We start from the raw sequence: 16,642 nt of genomic DNA, 5'->3' as shown, positions 1-16,642 counted from the left end.
ACGGTACAGAAGGAGGGAGGGAGGGGGGAAACCCAATCAGAGACTGTGTGTGTCTGTGTATCTGTCTTTCGCTCCTCGACACTGCAAACATGAGCGTTACGGACCGCTCAGGAGCCCTCAGAAGCTTTATAAGGAAAGCTGCGCCACCACACGGCGCGGGGCCGCGTGGCCTAATGGATAAGGCGTCTGATTCCGGATCAGAAGATTGGGGGTTCGAGTCCCTTCGTGGTCGTTACTGCGTTTGTTTTTCAATTACTTTTTAAACTTTTAGCTTTCTCGGGGGACTGTGGCCTACGCGGGCGCCAGACTCTTGGGCAGTTCCAGCCGCCCGCTCTGCCCTCCGGAGATTCGGACGCTGCCAGCACCTGGACTGCTCCCGCACTACCCGAGGACACGGAGGGGCCTGGTGGAGAGGGGGTCCTGAAGCCACCGGCCGCGAAGTCTCGTGAGCCCACTGGAAACTGGCTACGTGAATACAGCTCAGACGATAACTGGGACACACGAGGGGTTGAACTGCCCAAGGGGACAACTGCATTTTAAAGTATAATCGATTACTGTGATGAAAACGTTTAGCAAATAGTGGTGATGGTTGCTCAATATCGTGTATGAAACTGATGCCGCTGAATTTGTACACTTAAAATGGCTAAAATGGCCAATTTAACGTTATGTGTGTATTTAAATTAATAAATGTAGAATAAAATTGTAAAATGTAAAAACTTGTGAATTAAAGATAAAAATGTAAATAAAATGTAGAAATATAGATTATTTCGACTTCTTGCAATGAAAACGTACCCTTAAATGACTAGCGTGAACGTATAATTTAATATTTAAATACAAAGAATATGTCCAAGATTGAGTCTTCGTTTTACCCGGAAAAAAATATCACTACCTGCAGAACCGAATTGTCTCCAAGGGATTCAGGCTAAGTGGACCGACGGATACGATGGTACCCCTTCCCACTAGGTAAACAATGGGGAGGCCTGGGGAGCAGGTGCTCCGGGCGGGCGGGCGCAACTGACCTGGGCTCCTGCGGAGAGTCACTTTTTTCTTTATCGTTTTTTGTGATGTTTCAGGGGTTTTCTCAGGGATCATAAATATAAACAAGAAAAACTTCATCAAGGTAAACATTTTGAAGGTGGGAAAGGACACCCATCTTATGGTAGGAAAGTAAAGACTGGGGTTTCTGATGTTAAGAATCTCATGCTCTGCTGACTGAGCAAGCTGGGCAGCAGACAGGCATTTGGAGGGTTCTTGGGACACAGACCTAAGGACAGGGGACACCGCTAAAACCCACGGACAGGCCCAGGTAACACGCTGGGCCTCAGGAGCAAAGTGGGGGGGAGAGGGACCCGCACTTGCCCCAGGCGCCCGCTGGCCCCTCTCCTGTCCGCTCCCACATTCTGCATAGGAAACGCCTTCTTGCTAATAGTTATCCTGGACCCGGATTCTCCAAAAAGCTGGGGAAAGGGCCCATCCGCAACTCTGTCCCCAGGCTTCCGCATCCTAAGGAGAATCAACCCCCAAGTCCAAAGAGCCGAGATGACGCCTGCTGTCCTGGGTCTCTGGGCTCCAACCAAGTGCGCCTTTTCGGGGTCTGAGGACGCTCAGGAGCTGGCACTTTGTGAGCGGGAGCGCTGACCGGCTGCGGGAATCGGAGGCCGGAGGGAGGCCGGGGCAGAGCCCGGAGATGTGTGCAACCTGCAGGAGCCACGGAGATGTGGCAGCGAGACTGGACTAAGACCACTGCTACAGTCCCTCTGCACGGTGGCCTAATAAAAGGCATTGGCCTCCTCAGCCAGGGGTTGTGGGTTCGAGTCTCATCCGGGTTAGAAAGGACTGGGTGTTGGGTTTTAGAGCTTTCCCAAGAAGGTGGGAAAATGGGAGATGGAGTTTGTTTGTTGTTGGTCTACTTGCTTCGGGGGAAGAAGCAAATTAATGCTTCGTTCGTGGAGGTTGTCCAGATGCAAGTAAATTGAAGATGGCGAGACACTATTTCCTGATTAAAGGGGTCATGCTTTCAGTCAGAGGAAAGGTTTGCAGTTGCAGCCTTACATTACTTTAGTAACTATCTATGCTGCTGCTTGTTGATAGAAAGGAAAAATTGTTCATTTATCTATGTATGTTCATTGTATTGTGGCTACGTATATATATGTATATTAATCCTTATCTTTTATACACACACAATTATTTAGAGATTAAATAATATGATAACCAGTTTGCTTTAAAATAATGAGTTGGTTGGTGACTATCGGTAATACTGTATTGTATACTTGAAATTGAAAAGTGTTCTCACCATACACAACGAAGGTGATCACGAGAGCCGATGCATAATTCAAACTATGTGTTTGACCTTTAGCCGTGTCAGCCCTGCAGCCAGATTATTTTATGGCTGCCAAACAAGGTCCCTGGGTCTCTGAACGTGACTTGAAAGTTTGAAGGCTTGATCTTATCTTCTTTCTGTAAGCAAATCAGTGCACCCAGAAGAATCCTTTGGGTGCCACAGTCCTTGCAGTCACTCTTACTGCCACAGTGCTCGAGGACAGCAGCCACGTGGTCCTCCAGAGCACCGCTGCAGTCAGCACTTCATCGTAACCCAGTGACAGGTGGACTGACGGTGATGTATGAATTCCTGCACCCAGTTTATCACTGGCAAGGAGCTCAGCACTGCGTTCAAGCCCAAATACGTTACCGAATCAGGGTCCAGACAGCAGTCAGAAAGCCCATCCATTGGGGGATCGGGGTAAGGGAAGAGAGGCTGGTAAAGGAGCACAACTTTTAGTTGTAAGATAAATAAGTTTCGAGGATCTAATGCACAGCTTGGTGACTACGGTTAGGGATCCTATATGGTATACTTGAAATTTGCTGTGAGATCATGTGTTCTCACCACACACACACAAGCTAACCACGCGAGCTAACCAGTGTATTCATTAGCTTGATTGTGGCGATCATTTTGCAATGTATAGGTACAGTATATCACACGGTGCACTCTCAATACACACTATTTTTGTCAGTTATACCTCAATAAAACTGGGGGAAACCTGTTCGTTATTTTAACAGGCTATTTAATGAAAAATGGTGAACAGGATATGAAGAGTTGTTAACGCGGCCATTGAGAAGGCAGAAAGGGAACACAGAAAGCAGTTCCCGCCACGGGGCTGAGGAACCAAGGGAGGAGGCTGGTTTGATTTAAAGGTTAGAGGCTTGGAGAGGGCCTTTATGGAGCTTAAAAGTAGGTCTCCGCAAAAGAGGGCCACTGGGCTAGAAAGGACATCTCTGAACTCAGGGGAGGGTCCCGCGGGGCCGGGCCTCAGGCAGCTTGCCCTGGTGTCTCAGATGAGCCGTGACGGAGCTGGTTCCGTGGGTGCTGGGAAGAATCCAAACCGGGTTTGGCTGCTACTTCGGGAACGAACTTACTTCCGGGATAAAGGAGGTGTGGAGGGAGTAGGAACAGGAAACAGGAGATAAGAGTTCCTTCCTCCTCCAGCCGTGCAGTCCTCCTGGTGCCTCCTGCCTGACGCACTCCTGCTGGCAGAGCAGGGCATCGAGCAGGCCCCAGAGGGTGAGTTTGAAGCCAGGAGAAAAGAGGGTAAGAACTGGCTTACCTCCCTGTCCTTCTCCCCCCTCTTTTTTGTAGATGCCTCCGGACAGTATTTCCTTAATGAACTGATTTCACAAAAATCCCTGTCTCAGGCTTGCTTCTGGGAAACGTGTCCTAAAACAGTTAGAACCTGACTCTAAGACTGAGATTGCTAAAGTTGAACCACCTGCTAGCTGCCTGGCCTCAAGGACCACGTCACTGGTGGTGGGTAGAGTTTTGGAGCTGTGCAGTCCTGAAGGCTTCCGCTCTGCGGAGCTGGGATGGACCAGAGGGAGGGAAATGAGCTGCACTTCACCCATGTCTCTGGCATTCCATAGATACAGCGGCAGTGGTCACTGTAAGGGATGTGGGGTTATGCACATCTCCTCCTACAGCTGCGGGGCCAGTGAAGCTTGGGAGGTCAGGATGAGAGGAGCAGAACTTGTGAAAAGGTAGAATTCTCCACCTTGGCAAATCTCACGCCAAGGTCAGGGTGCTGATAGGGAGAAGGGGGCCCTGAGGCTTGGAATGGGGCTGTCTCAGCAGATCTATCAAGAAGAGTAAGCTCTGGGCCTCCCCAAGGGGCCCAGCCCTCCAGCCCCTTTCCTGAAGACTACGAAGGAGTCAAATGAGGCAGGAACCTTACAGTGCCTCCTCAGGAGCTGCTCCTACTTCCCCTCCTAGGATTACATCTCAGCGTGGGACTGCTAAGGGGAGAGAGAAACGTGAACCAGGACCCAGACACCTCATCAGCAGAAACCAGGAGTTTGCCCACAGCAGATCCCGAGGGTCTGGGATCAAGGAGAAGAGAAGGAAAAAGGGAGAGCGTATCAGTGGAAGAGCTCTGTTCATGACACAGGACTTAACACCCTGGCAAGTGTCCCTCCACCTAGTTCTAATGCACTTCAGGCATGGCTCTTGGAAACATGTAGAAAGCAATGGCCTACAATAAATGAAGCCAAGTTGCCAGAGATGTCATGGCAGGCTGTGCAGGAAGGGATCAGGTGGGACAGACATACAGGCACGCTAGTGTCAGAGCAAAACCCAGCAGCTGACTATGTATCTTGGCAGTGCTTGGAGGAAATGCCTTTTACCAAGGCAACAATTCATGCACAGTTGAGGGGAGGCACCCGCATCTTGGACAAGCTTGGGGGTGACCGCTCTCTGGTCTGGCACATCCGGGGACAGGTGTGAAGCAGAAGGTAAGCCCTTACACCTTGCATCTCCTATTATCGAGGAAGAAGCCCAGCATTTGATAGAACACCATGATGGTTAATTTTATGTGTCAACTTGCCCTGGCTCTGGCACCCAGATGTTTGGTCAAACACCAGTTTAGATGTTGCTTTGAAGGTATTTTTTTTTTTAGATGTGATTAACATTTAAATTAGACTTGACTAGAGCAGAACACTTTCCTAATGTGGGTGGGCCTTATCCAAGCACTTGAAGGTCCTAAGAGAAAAGACAGAGGTTCCTCCCAAGAGAAAGGACTTCTGCCTCTGGCTGCATTCCTGCTCAAAACTACCGGTTGGACTCTTGCTGGAGTTTGCAGCCTGAGGCCTGCCCTGCATCTTTTACTTCCCAGTCCCCACATGTGAGCCAATTCTTTAAAATCAACCAAAATCCTTTCCATCTTGGCATCTATGCTGTTTCTCTTGAGAACTCTGATACAGTCTCTTTTGGATGAGTAGAGTGCCTGGGCCGGGGCAGCAAGAGGGACAGGCAGGCGCCTCTCCCTCCGCCGGGGGAACGGTAGACCCCACATCGTGATTCCTGGATTTCCAATTTTCTTTCTACTCTAGAAAGGGAAAAGAGGCTGGGATAGGCTGAGGGGGATCCCCTTCGCTGCCGCGTCGGGAGCGCAGGGCGCACAGTGCTGGAGGAGGTGGGAGTCCTGGGGGGTACCCCCGGGTACAGATGGGGCCCAACGTAGGCCCCCGCTCAGGGCGGGAGTTAGGTTCCGCCGTTAGCAGGTAAAACGCTTCCAAGTCGACTGATATCGCTGTTGTCAGCGGGTGGAGCCGAGAAGTAGTACAGGGTTCCAGTCCCACGTTGGGCGACATTCGTGGCGGGGTTGGTGCCGGCCAGGACCGTGGGAATATCGAGGGAGGTTGCAGGGGGAGCTCTCAGAAAGGCTTTCGCCCGCTGTGTACTGTATCTGGAACTTGCGTGTAAATGTCAACCTTTTTAATTACAAAATACGTACAGTAAGACAAGAACAACTTGCTCTGATGAGACTCAAAGCGGGCTGTAGACCAGCGGCTGAATTTTCTCTGGAAGCAACCGTCGTTCATAGAAATCCACCTCTTATACGGGGGTATCAGGCCATCGGAACAAAAGCCTGCGCCCAGCGTGGGGCTCGAACCCACGACCCTGAGATTAAGAGTCTCATGCTCTACCGACTGAGCTAGCCGGGCAGTTGGGCGGATAGCCGGCCTCCCACGGGATGGTGGAAGCTGTCACTTAACTCCGCTGTCCCGGATCCCGCGCCGCTGCGCGTGCGCGCTGACTTCTGCGAGGAGCGGGGCCGCCGCAGGCCCCCGTCTGCTGCCCGTCCGTGGATCTCTGTGGCCCCTGCAGCTCGGTGGCACCGGAACGGATGTGTCACCGAGACCGACAGCCGGGAACTCTTAGCGTGTACGCTTAGGGGATCCCGGTGCCTGCTCCGATCGCGGACGGTCCCTCAGTGTCACACTCTCGGCCTTTTTCAGGGCGGGCAGCATGAAGCAAATATGGAAGCCTCCCGGGCTTCGCCGCGGGTACAAGCCAGGGAGACCTTCCTTCCCAGGTGGCCGCTGGATCCCTTGCTAGTGCAAGGTGGAGGAAAGGCTTGCAGCGTTCCAGCAGCTGCCTGTTTGGAAAGAAGTGAGCTCCGACCCCAGTTCTGACCGCTGTATCAGGGATCCGGAGCTGCGAGGGTTTTCTGGGTCCGAGCCCAGACCAAGAGGCCGCTCAGTTGCGGACAGGAGTCCCGGGGTCGGTGCGGAGCCCGAGATGAGCGAGGCTCGTCCGCGCTGGCCGGCTTGGAGGCGGCAGAGCCCCATTCTCAGGATTTAGACTTGAGTCCCACGTAGGGTGAGATTCCCAGGTTGGGGTCCACCAGGAGAGGCCCCTGCTTGTTCCCTGCTCCCTCTGGTTGCTTGAGGCCCGGCGGCCCTCTAGCGGCAGGCCCCGAGGAGCTGCGCCTCTTCCTCCGCTGCCGAAATAGAAACCCAAACCTCCTGTCCCCGGACCACTTACTCTGGGAACCCCGGGCGGCGGGCAGACGGCAGGCGGACAGCAGGTAGCCTCCAGGGACTAGTGTTAGAAGACCTTCGCGGGGGTGGCTCGTTGGTCTAGGGGTATGATTCTCGCTTTGGGTGCGAGAGGTCCCGGGTTCAAATCCCGGACGAGCCCACTATTTTTGGAAACCTTATTTTTGGGGTGAAGGTCCGGAGCTCCGTAGAGTCCTGTGCGAGAGGAACCTGGTCCTCACTGGCTGCAATGCACATGGGTCGGATGGAGGGCCGGCGGCCGCCTCCAGGCCTGTGGCTCCTACCTGGACGCTCAGGCGTGGACTCCTGCTCTGGACAAACAGCAGGGAGGACACCTGCTGGCCACACCTGTCGCCGGGAGCGGAAGGCCTCGTCTGTGTGTGTGTCAGGCAGTCATCGGGTCCCAGGGGATTATGCCGCTTGATCTGGGAGCATGAATTTTCTTCGGGTCACAAATTCACATTCTGGAGGGGCCCATGTTTCTAAACTTCTTTTCCTCGAGGAGCCGCCAGAAGGGCTCCCCACAGACAAGGGCAGGAAGGGCGCCCCAGGGGAGGTTGGGCATGGGAGAGGCTGTGCCTCCGTGTTGGGGCCGAGAAGGCTGTGGTGTCCCCACAGGCGTCCGAGGAGGCTACGCTCTGGACTCGGATCTCTCCGCGCTGGAGGAGCACTAGTGATTTACCAGGTTTTATTATGATACAGATATGGTGTGGCCGACAGATGCAGCCATTGAAAGGTTGGCTTGTTACTCACAGTTCTCCAGAGGAGGGGACACACCTCACCGCGCAGGAGGAGGTGCGCAGGGGAAGCCAGGACGGCCAGGGGCAGAGGGAGGAGGGAGAGGAGAAAACGCGGGCGGGAGCCCTCAAGGGGTTTCACTGAAGGTGAGACGGGGGAGGCTGGGCGAGCAGTGTAGATTAACGGGTGTGACCAGGCTCGGCGGGCTCTGGAGCACAGGTGCTGACCCCGGTTACCCGTTTCCGGGCCTTGGGGTGATTCTGGCCAGGCGGGTAGCGGCCCAGAGCGTGGGAACCGGGTAAGAGGAGTCGTTTGCTGTGCACAGGAATCCGCTAACTCTTGGGGGGAGGCCTCAGACATCAACGCGTCAGAACGCAGAAAGTAAGAGACGTGGTTAATACAGGCAGGGACTGGGGTTTTGGTGGAAGATGCGGGGTCCCCCAGTCTGGGAAGAGCTTTCTGATCCCAGTGCCAGAGTCGCGCCCTGCCAGGGGACTAAGGCTCCGGCACTGCCCCAGGGCCAGAGCTCCCAGAGGGAGCAGACCAGGCAGGCAGGCCCCTGGCCTCGTCTCTAACCTGAACCCCGCGTTTCTCCACTCAAGCTCGGGGGTCATGCGTGTTGGGTGTCCCTTCCAGGTCTGTCTCCAGCCTCTGAGCGGAGCCATTCTCCGGCACAGAACCCGGGCAGCTGAGATACCTGGGGAGGCCTCAGACCACTGGTGGCGTCAGGGGTTAATCAGGCTGCCGCCAGCTGTTTCGTCAACGGCCAGAAGGTTTCCAGACTCCCGTTCCTCAGGGGGAAACCACTACCTTCTCCACCGGCAGGGTAGTTCCTCTTCCAAATCAGGGGCGTCCCTCCCTCGGGCCTGACTTAACGCCCTTCCCACTTCAGCACCGGGCATCTGCTCCCCGCTAGCCCAGCCGTCAGTCCAGGGCCTGGCTGGAACTGGGGCTCAGCGGGGCAAGGTCCCCGTGGAGGAGATCCTACTCTCGCCCGGGCTTCAAATCCCGGAGGAGCTCACAGTTTGCATTTTCTGGTCCTTCTGGGACAGGAACGCAGTCCCGGGCAGAGCTGGAGTGGGGGATGAGCCCGTGGGGCTGGATGGGAGACAGGCCCAGGGCAAGGTGGACCCAGATCCCGGCTGCACGCGAGTGACCAGGTTGGGCCGGGGTGTCTGGGTGTGCTCAGTGGACAAGGAGGAACCCTGACCCGGGCCACCTCGGCGTGAGGGTCCAAACCCTGCTGCCAGCTTCAGTCCTCGGTCCAGCCCTCTGCCTGGAGGCTAAGGAAGATCTGGGGCGCTTTCCCAGGCTGATGGTCTCGGTTTTCCGTGGTTGGGGGGAGAGAGGCCGAGCCCTGAAACCCTGACTGGGGACTTGCCGACTTGGAGTCTCAAACGTCTGGCGATGCCGAACTTGCCCTGCTCCCCTTCTGTGTATGGGGACTTGAATCAAATCCTTCCTCAATACCCACGGGAAAAGAGATTTCTCCACAGGAAGAGCAGTTTGGATGAGAGGGCGGCGCTGGGCTAAGCTCAGCACGACAGTAAAGGGCCTACCAGGCACGTGGCTCGTTGGTCTAGGGGTATGATTCTCGCTTAGGGTGCGAGAGGTCCCGGGTTCAAATCCCGGACGAGCCCGTCTTTTATGGGGGTTGGGGTCTCGGGCTTACCAGATGTGGACATTCTCACCCTGATTGTCCCCTCAACTTCTTCGTAGAGGTCTGGGATACTCTTCCCTGAGAGGCCACCCCGTTTTGAGTGACCTTGACCTGGAAATCCTTACTCTCACTCCTAAAGGAACTATTTTGTAAAAGGAGCTTTTTACAACTGCAGACGCAAAGAGAGCAGTGGTGCGCCCTGTTGATCAGTAAGTCAAAGGAGAAGCTGCGGTGGGTGGCTTTTCTCTGCGGCTGGAGTCCCGATGGGCGAGTGGTGGCGCACACTGCAGCGACAGGATGCCTGCATGGGGGGAGCTGGACACCTCCCTGCCCCGCCAGTCAGACCGTTTCAAGAGATTGCACCCTACCCAAATATCCCAGGAGTCGCTCGGGTCCTTGCGGTCTGCGCAAATATTCCTTCAAAAGGATGCGCAGCATGGAGCTCGATCCCACAACACTGAGTTTAAGAGTCTCATGCTCTACCGACTGAGCTAGGCAGGAAGCAATAAGAGATGTGTCTTAGCTCAGATTCCGAACTTGACCGTCTGTGGGTAAACCAAAATGAACCGGCAGATCAGGCCCCGGGGACAGCCGGGGACATGGCCTCCTCTGAGTCCTCTCCGAGTAGCCTGCTGTCGGGACTGTCCGGAGCTGGTAGCGTCTACAGGCGGGTCGCGCAGGGAACTGCAGGGCCGGGTTGGGCTGCCCGCCACCCTGAGCCACGGACAGACCGACATACGGCGGCCCAGCGGCTCCGGGATCCCTGCTGCGTGGAGAGGACTCACAGCGGACACGCAGCCGAGATGCGGAAATGACACCCGGGCCCCTCTCCCGGGCTGTGATCAAGCAAACCCGTGAACTTAAAATAATTGTTGGACCTATTGGATTCCACTTACTCGCATGATAACTCCATCTGTTTTCCTTTGAATTATCTGAAGTCAATTTTTATAAAAATTTTTTTATTAAGGTATCATTGGTATACACTCTTATAAAGGTTTCACAAGAAAACCAATGTGGTTATTACATTCACCCATATTATCGTGTCCCCCCCATACCCCATTGCAGTCGCTGTCCATCAGCGTAGCAAGATGCCACAGAGTCCCTATTTGCCTTCTCTGAGCTACACTGTCTTCCCCGTGACCCCACACACACCATGTGCATCAATCACGATATCCCACAATCCCCTTCTCCCTCCCTCCCCACCTGCCCTCCCCCACCTCTCCCCTTTGGTAACCGCTAGTCCCTTCTTGGAGTCTGTGAGTCTGCTGCTATTTTGTTCCTTCAGTTTTGCTTCGTTGTTATACTCCGTAAATGAGGGAAATCATTTGATATTTGTCTTTCTCTGCCTGACCTATTTCACTGAACATAATACCCTCTAGCTCCATCCATGTTGTTGCAAAAGGTAGGATTTGTTTCTTTCTTATGACTGAATAGTATTCCATTGTGTATATGTACCACATCTTCTTTATCCATTCACCTACTGATGGACACTTAGGTTGCTTCCACATCTTGGCTATTGTAAATAGTGCTGCGATAAACATAGGGGTGCATATGTCTTTTTGAATCTGAGAACTTGTTTTCTTTGGGTAAATTCCTAGGAGTAGAATTCCCAGGTCAAATGGTATTTTTGGTTTTAGTTTTTTGAGGAACCTCCATACTGCTTTCCACAATGATTGAACTAATTTACATTCCCACCGGCAGTGTAGGAGGGTTCCCCTTTCTCCTCATCCTCGCCAGCATTTGTTTTTCCTGGTCTTTTCTGTGTTGGCCATCCTAACTGGTGTGAGGTGATATCTTATTGTGGTTTTAATTTGCATTTCCCTGATAATTAGTGATGTGGAGCATCTTTTCATGTACCTGTTGGCCATCTGAATTTCTTCTTTGGAGAAGTGTCTGTTCATATCCTCCGCCCATTTTTTAATAGGGTTATTTGTTTTTTAGGTGTGTGAGTTCTTTATATATTTTGGGTGTTAACCCCTTGTCGGATCTGTCATTTACAAATATATTCTCCCATACTGTAGGATGCCTTTTGTTCTGCTGATGGTGTCCTTTGCTGTACAGAAGCTTTTTAGCTTGATGTAGTCCCATGTGTTCATTTTTGCTTTTGTTTCCCTTATCTGAGGAGATGCGTTCAGGAAAAAGTTGCTCATGTTTATATTCAAGAGATTTTTGCCTATGTGTTCTTCTAAGAGTTTTATGGTTTCATGACTTACATTCAGGTCTTTGATCCATTTTGAGTTTACTTTTGTGTATGGGTAAAAAAAAATTTCTTTTTAAGTTATTTTGTCCCAAACGTTCTTGGTCTGCCCTTTGGCAATCCTGAAGTGCTGGAACCTGCTATCTAGCTGTGGATGGTGGGGGTAAGGTTAGCACCTCGGGGCGCCTACCGCGACACCTGCCTCCCTCCCTCTGCCTCAGGATCTAGTCTCCAGGGATTTAGGGGCTAGGACTTCCCAGGGGAAGCAGGTCCTTCCTCTCCTGGCAGGTGTGAGTCCCAGGTAGGTTTGGGCTGGGGCGACCCCCGCCTGGCCTTGCAGAGCAGGCGAAACTTCAGATAAACAACGGGCTAAGAGGGGGACCTAGTGGCTCTCTGCTCCTGTACCCCAGAGTGGAGTCGGGTGCCTGGGAGGATCTGCTGAGGATGCACTGAGATCTCACTGAATCTCTGCGCCCTGATGCAGCCAGCAGGAGCAGAGAGAGAGGAGGCGACCAGGCCTGCACACGGACTAGGGATGAGAGAATACCATGGCATCATCATTAAGGTTGGATGTGCATATGGCATTGAGGTCATTTTCAAACAAAACGACTTCATTTGTAGAAGAATTTGAGAAATGCTCATTTAAAAAAAATGGGTGAAGCGATACTATATGAGATATAAAATGTCAGAAAAAAAGTAGAAGAAGGTAGATTTTAAAAGAATATGGGAATGTGGGAGGCTGTGCATATGTGGGGGCAGGGGTTTTTGAGAACTCTATTTCTGCTCAATTTGAACCTAAAACTGCTCTAATAAGTAGTCTAGCGATCCTGATGCTGCAGTAGCCAAAGCTGCAGCCTGGGAGTCCCAGCTGCCTTCAGTGGAGAAGCCGGCCTGCTGCAGCTTACGCAGCACCGCCACTGTAATTATTTCTACAACCACAGTCAGAGCCTCCATCCCCAGCGGCCTCACCAACACCTGCAGCATGGGGCCAAGGGCAGCCTCAAGGCCCAGCCAGAGCCGCTGAAACAGTAGCAGAACACGCCCTCCAGTAGCACCAGGATGCGGGAAAGAAGAAAACGGGCTACAGTGAACTAAATGGTAATGCTGGGAAAGGGAGACGCCGTTAAAGAGCCTGGGTTCTTTAAAGCTACCGATCTGATTTCCAGGATCCTCAGTGGTAACCAACAAGATGAAGACACTGTGGAGGCCAGCACTTTTGAGAAAGCAGGAATTAAAACCAGGAATTTCATTCAGAAAAACAATATGGACATAAAGTTGCCCTGCAAACTTCAAGGCATTCATCCAGCATTCTCCAAGGGCTCAAAGTATAACCAAACAATCAGAGGAGGAGTGGGGGAAATGTTGAATCATTCTGGGTTCCAAGAACAGTGAACCACTTTCGTCACAGAACAAGATACAGAGATCTTTAAAGTAGATTTACCTTTCCAGGGGGTCACTGTTGCCCAAGTCAATGACAGCAGGAACTTTAGAAGCATGTTTATTAATAAGTCTGTACTCATTAATCACTTGCATTCATAGTTAAAAGCTAGCAAAAGCAAAAAAAAAAAATGTGTTCAATACCGAAGATTAAATAGCCATGTGTAGTCTCTTGAAAGAAATTTGATTCCTTAAGAAATCTAATTACTTTCAGTTGCCTTTTAAAAAAAAACTACATACATACTTTTTTAGTGAATATGATTTGTATGTCTTGCCAGGAGTTAAACAGCCTCTGCAGGGTTTGGGGAAAATATTTTCTTTCTTTTTATTTTTTGTGTGGTGGGGATAGGGGAGGGCATTGAAGTTCTACAATTCTGAAGCAGTTGGTACATAGTTCATTTGGCTTCGATTACATATTGGACTTCTACAAGTGAAGAATCCATGAGTATCATTTAAAGAAAAATTACAGAACAATTGGCTTTACATATGTGATCTGAAAAAATACTCCTGTGTCCATATTTTAATGTCATTGTATAAATGGCAGCAAAAACATATTCTGCTTTTCAACTGTAGTTGCTCCAGACTTGCTCTTTGTCACTACAACTTAATGTGTTGTTTTCCTTGTTTTTCATCAAATATCTAAAGGGGATCAAATATCCTTTCTGTAAATTCTCTTTTAATTTATCAGACGTATCTAAAAGGAGAAGAAAAAGTCCATGCAACCTATAAAACTTCATGTTTTTAGCCAGTGAGGAGTTAAAAGCCCTGCCTACAGAAGGTGTGTTTTCACGCGAACTGTACGTCTAAGCTTATTAGCTTCTAATTGTATCTTAATAGAGTTTCTTACTAAAACAAAAGACCTTTTATTTTAAGGAAAATAATGTGAAATTGTGGAAATTTTGGGCAGAGAAGAGCACTAACGCCATCTTATCACCATTATCATCTTCTCATTGCCATCCTGGTGCTCTGCAGCTTGTATGTAACATGCTAAGATAAATTGTGTGTGTGTGTGTGTGTACATGCGTGCAGAAACTAAGGGTCCAGTTTAAGACAGGTGATGTCACTGGTATAAAAACAAGTTCTCTGGCTTGACAGCATTGTCACACACACAGAAATCAGTATACCCATGCATGTCAAGTACAGGTGAAGAGCCTCCTCGATGCCAGTCACCTGCCTCCTGCCTGCTCCGCAGCCACCATAAACTGCGCCCAAGGCCAACAGAGCCTGAGGCCTGGGGTCTGCTGTCCCCCACATCCCACCCCCTTTCCCTCCCCTCCCCGACATCCCACCCCATTTCCACCCCCTTTCCCTCCCCTCCTCCGTAACGGGTGCTCTTCCTTCCGGTCATCCAAGCTCCCAGTCCCCCCGTCCTGCCAATTTCTGCTCCCCTGGGGCAGGAAGAGGTTCCCGGATCCCGGCTCAGCAGACCCCTCTTCCTGGGACTTGCCGGCCAGGTACCTGATTCTGACGGCCTCTACCCCAGCGCTCCACCAGCACCCAGCGGGGAAGAGGGGTTCAGCCTACTCTGGAACTAACCCGAGTTGCACGGGCATGGGGACAGTTGTGGGGTAAGCGACCGCGGCATTTTTGCCATCGGAGGCTTGTTAGTCTAGGGGTATGATGCTCGCTTCAGGTGCGAGAGGTCCCGGTTCAAATCCTGGATGAGCCCTAGTCCTGGGTTTCCAACTGGCCGTTAATTTAGAGGTGGAGGGAGCCTCATCCCGCAGGGCTTGCCTAGGTTGAGGCTGGCGCTCTGCTGCGTGTGGGCCCGGAGCACTGGGCTTGGAAGTGCGGGTCTGGGCGGACCAGTGTACTCGCGGCTGCGTCGGCCCCTTGGACAAGGGGACGAGTCCCCTCCGGGTACGCCGACCAGCTCCTGGGTGCTCAGGAGGGCCCAGCTCTGCTCTGCCATCTGCGCGGTGCTTCTTACTCGGTACACCTGTTTCCTCCGGCGGGTCTGGGTCTGATTGAGACGCGCTGCTCCAAGTGTAAAATACACATCAAATTTTGAACACTTGATACATAAAAAGTGATATATCTCATTACATGTTGAGATGCTATCTTTAAGTCTCAAATATTGTAGTTTATCTACACAAGTCAATTTGGCTATTTTTCTTTATATCTTCCACATCTCTACTTAACTCAATCTTTGCTTTAGTTTTTTGAACGTACAACTTTTGTTCCTCGTCTACTAATTACATCATCTGCTTCATTTCTGAGTCAGTGTATATTCATTTTTCTCCTAGTTATGGGTATTATTTTCCTGCCTCTTTTCATATATGGTAATTTTCCATTGGATGCCAGACATATATAATCTTACCCTGTTGGGTGCTGGATATTTTTGTGTTCCTATTCCTATTCTTGAGCTTTTCTCTAGGATGTGGTTACATTCCTTGGAAACTGTTTCATCTCTTTGAGTCTTGCTGTTAAACTCGGGTATGTGGATGCAGAGCGAGGCCTAGGCGGGGGTTTCTCGTTGCTGTCCCCATCATGCACCTGAAGACCCTCCTGGGCTGAAAGCCACAGCAGGCAGGGGCCCAGCCACGCCGTGTTGGAGTCGGCAAAGGATGTTGTCCTTAACGCCCACAGACACAGCCAGTCCCTAACTGGGCTCGCTCAGGGCGAAGCGTTTGGTCCGATTCCGACTGCAGGACTTTATTCTTCTGGAGAGAGTGAGGCGCCTCCTTGACCCGAATAAACAGAGAAACTCCCGGCGTCTGGCTGGCTGGCTCGGTCGGCAGAGCCCAAGGCTGCCCTGTAGGAGTCTGGGTTCGGAGCCCCACGCTGGCCGGTCCTCTCTCCTGGCTCCTTAGCCACAGCCCAGCCCATTCTCTTGAACCTCATAAAGGGTCTCGGTTCCAAGCTCCCACAAAAAAATCTGCCCCGCCAACACTAGGCCCATTTATTGCTCAGAGTTCTAGAGAATCGCGAAGAAAAATCGCCCAGTGGCAGAAGCTAAGCCCTCCCCACCCCGTCTGTCCCAGTTTATTCTCCCGCTGTGGCGCGGGGACGTGACTGAAGCCCCATCTCCGGGGAGAGACAACCCCCCGCCCGACGCGCAGGGCGCTCCTGGGGCTCCCAGGCCGGGAACCATGGTGCACCCTCCTCTGGGTCAGATTCCCTCAAAACTTAGACTTTACTCGGCTCAGGGTCAAATGAGCCAAGGGCAGAGGCCCTGAGAGGGTGTCCCAGGCCCAGGGCGGGGCTGAGGGTCTGTGCGGTGCGCGGGGGAAACCAGACCCTCTTACTCTAGGTACCCGCTGGAGCCGGACCCCGCCGTTCACGGAAGCACCAAATCTAGGGGTCAGCATCCCCCCCATTAGGAGGTTATTCGGTCTTAAAGTCCGCTGATCAGCAGCAGTCCTGAAAATGTCACGTCCAAGGTGGGTTCGATTCTACGACCTTGAAAGTAAGGGTTTTACTGGGCTGCCCAGGAAACCTCAGCACAGCCCCACCCTCCGCCCGTCGGAGGCCTTCTGCGGGCGACAGAGCCGCGGGCGAGTCAGGTCCTGAGGGGGGCTGGGCTGCTCGTGTGTGGACTGTCCTGGGTCCAGCCCTCCAGGCCAGAGCGCAGGAGGGCTGCCGGAACGCCGAGGGGTGCGGGCGGGGCCCTCGACCTCGTATCCCCCAAAACGTCGGGGGCCAGGTGCGAGGAAATCCTAGGTGTTTAAGAAACATTCGTCTCCCAACATGGGGGTCCTAGACCGTGCAGCTCGGTCGCGGCTGACAACAATCTAGCGACAGCAACTACCCAGCACGGTAACGCCAAAACGAAGCCCTCC

The 16,642-nt window shown here is 52.2% G+C and overlaps 4 non-coding genes across 4 annotated transcripts; 3 read left to right on the top strand and 1 right to left on the bottom strand.

Moving 5' to 3' along the window:
- Positions 1–159: 159 nt before the first annotated feature.
- On the top strand, positions 160–232 carry TRNAR-CCG (transfer RNA arginine (anticodon CCG)). Its single transcript has one exon. It is a non-coding gene; the product is annotated as a tRNA-Arg (tRNA).
- A 5,686-nt stretch (positions 233–5,918) lies between these two features.
- Positions 5,919–5,991, bottom strand: TRNAK-CUU (transfer RNA lysine (anticodon CUU)). Its single transcript has one exon. It is a non-coding gene; the product is annotated as a tRNA-Lys (tRNA).
- Positions 5,992–6,898: 907 nt separating this feature from the next.
- On the top strand, positions 6,899–6,970 carry TRNAP-UGG (transfer RNA proline (anticodon UGG)). Its single transcript has one exon. It is a non-coding gene; the product is annotated as a tRNA-Pro (tRNA).
- A 2,164-nt stretch (positions 6,971–9,134) lies between these two features.
- On the top strand, positions 9,135–9,206 carry TRNAP-AGG (transfer RNA proline (anticodon AGG)). Its single transcript has one exon. It is a non-coding gene; the product is annotated as a tRNA-Pro (tRNA).
- The last annotated feature ends 7,436 nt before the right edge of the window (positions 9,207–16,642 follow it).

The sequence above is a fragment of the Manis javanica genome, chromosome 10 (assembly GCF_040802235.1).
Source record: "Manis javanica isolate MJ-LG chromosome 10, MJ_LKY, whole genome shotgun sequence".
NCBI lineage: Eukaryota > Metazoa > Chordata > Mammalia > Pholidota > Manidae > Manis > Manis javanica.
The sequence above is the reverse complement of the archived record's forward strand: the minus strand, read 5'-3'. Positions and strand labels throughout refer to the sequence as shown.